The following is a 2,381-nucleotide window of genomic DNA, read 5'->3' as shown; positions in this document are numbered from 1 at the left end:
TCTGTTTTTTATGTCTCATTAGAACGACAATTACGTACACATTTCGATTCTTTTAAATTGAATTACAAAAGTAATTTTTTAATGGCAAAATTTTTACAAAAACTGAAAAAAATGAATTTTTTCCCCTTGTAAATGCATCTCAAAACTTCAGAGGGCTTGCGGCACGTCTTAACCCCAACCGATTTACCTAAAATTTTTTCAGGATGATTTTTTTACTAATGTTCACCAAACTGGGGGGTGAGAATGGCCAAAATCCAACTTTCGTTTATTAAGGGCCACCCTAATATAGCCATGCCACTTATGATGAAGGGTATTAAAAGAATTAAACACAACAATCGAACAAAAAGCTTTTTCTGAAATGTTTGTTATTTACTTTCATGTTTAAAACGGCTAAAAAAATAGAATAACAATATGGGAGTCAAGGCGAATTGTTTAGACAAGTGAACTGTCAATTCACTTGTGATTGTTGTGGCGAAAAATACAACAAACCCAAAAGCAAAAACAACAACAGGCAACTTTGACAGTTCGACTATCTTTTAACAAAAACAAAGTACCTGTTGTTTTTGTAAATGTTCTATAGATTCGCCTTGCTGGGAGTGGTTGCGTTGCTCAATTATTTGTTGACAATAGCAACAAACAACAACAAAAATGAAATAAGCGCAAACGCAACGTGCTCAAACAACGTGGTTGTTGTTTTTGTACAATATGTGTTTTGTGCAGTGTTACCATATGTCAAGTTTTCCCTTTTTAGTAAGGTTTTTGAGACGCAAAAAGTTTTATTTTTAAAAAAAAGTTTTTTTGGAAAATTGATATCAATAAGTTGAACCGATGATTTCAAAATGATAGTCCCCAAATTCATTCACTAGATGGGGAGATTGATTTGAATATATTGAAAGTGTCTCCAGCACTAAATTCACATAAATTATCTCAGTTTGATTACATATATGTACGAATTGGGTTTTGTAATTTTAGTATGTACTTAGAAATAAAAAGTTTTCTTCAAAAAATATATAGCAACACTGGTTCTGTGTACGCGTGAGAGAGTTGCTCTTTTGAGAACACATTATAAAAAGCTCTCTCTCAAGGCGAATTTATATAGCAGGTGGTGTTGATAATGTTGTTTGGATGTTTGAGCTGTCAATTATCCTGTGATTGTTGCGGCGAATGCTACAACAAACGTAAAAGTAACAAAAACAACAGGCAAACTTTGACAGCTTAAACCACATAAACAAAAACAAATTGCAAGTGGTTTTTGTAAATGTTGTACTTGTTGTAGAATCGACACCACCTGGTTTATAAATTCGCATTGCTGAAGAATGACAAAAAAAACACATACATACAAATAAAGATTTGTTTGTTATTATACATATATTTGCATGACGTCATTGAAAGCAATAACAAATTACATTGTGTTTTGGTTTTTTTGGTTATATCTCAGCCCAGGTCCAACTTACTATGGTCTTATATACGTCGATGCAAAGGTCTTTGAAATATCTATCATTAGATATCCATATTGTCTATATTAATGACTTAGTAATCCAGATATAGGTCAAAAATAGGTAAAAAATCGAAAAATCTCAGCCATTTGTGGACCGATTTTCTTGATTTTAAATAGCAACCGAGCCGGAAGAATTCCGGAGATATTGATATATGAATCATGTATGTATGTTATTTGGGGGCTTCGGAAAGTTGATTTCAACACACAGACGGACAGACGGAACGACGGACAGGGCTATATCGATTCCGCTATCTATAACGATCCAGAATATATATACTTTATGGGGTCGCAAATGAAAAATGTTTAAATTACAAACGGAATGACAAACTTATATATACCCTTGCCACTCATGGTGAAGGGTATAATAATCGAATAAAACGAATAAATGTTCATATATATTTAAATTTATTAAATTGCTTAAAATTTAAATAGGTAATAATGACCCACAAAAATTGTATTGTTTCTGAAATTCGACAAATAACTAAAGATAATTTCGATCACTGTAGATGAGTGTTCCGATAGCTCCTTCTATAAATATATAAGAATTGCTGCAAGAAATTACAATTCTAAAAACAAATCTTTCAAAATTTTTAACTTAGGACTTGAACCAATGAAAATAAAAGGTACGGAATAAAATATTTGTTATTTAGCTGGCGAAATATTAGAAGAATCGCAATTAATAATCAAAATATTAACTTAGACTAAAGAGGATTTGCATGTGATGGAGAATGTGATTTCGAAATGGTCGTCGAAAGTGTTATTGAGGATGACATTTATAATGAGAACGTTGAAATAGACAAAGGCCATGCTCTTGAAATATATCTAAGTGATGTTATTAACCGCGTACGTAAGTTTTGCAAAATACTTAATAAATCGAATGATT

The sequence above is a fragment of the Calliphora vicina genome, chromosome 3 (genome assembly GCF_958450345.1).
Source record: "Calliphora vicina chromosome 3, idCalVici1.1, whole genome shotgun sequence".
NCBI classification, from domain to species: Eukaryota; Metazoa; Arthropoda; class Insecta; order Diptera; family Calliphoridae; genus Calliphora; species Calliphora vicina.
This window is presented reverse-complemented; position numbering follows the sequence as displayed.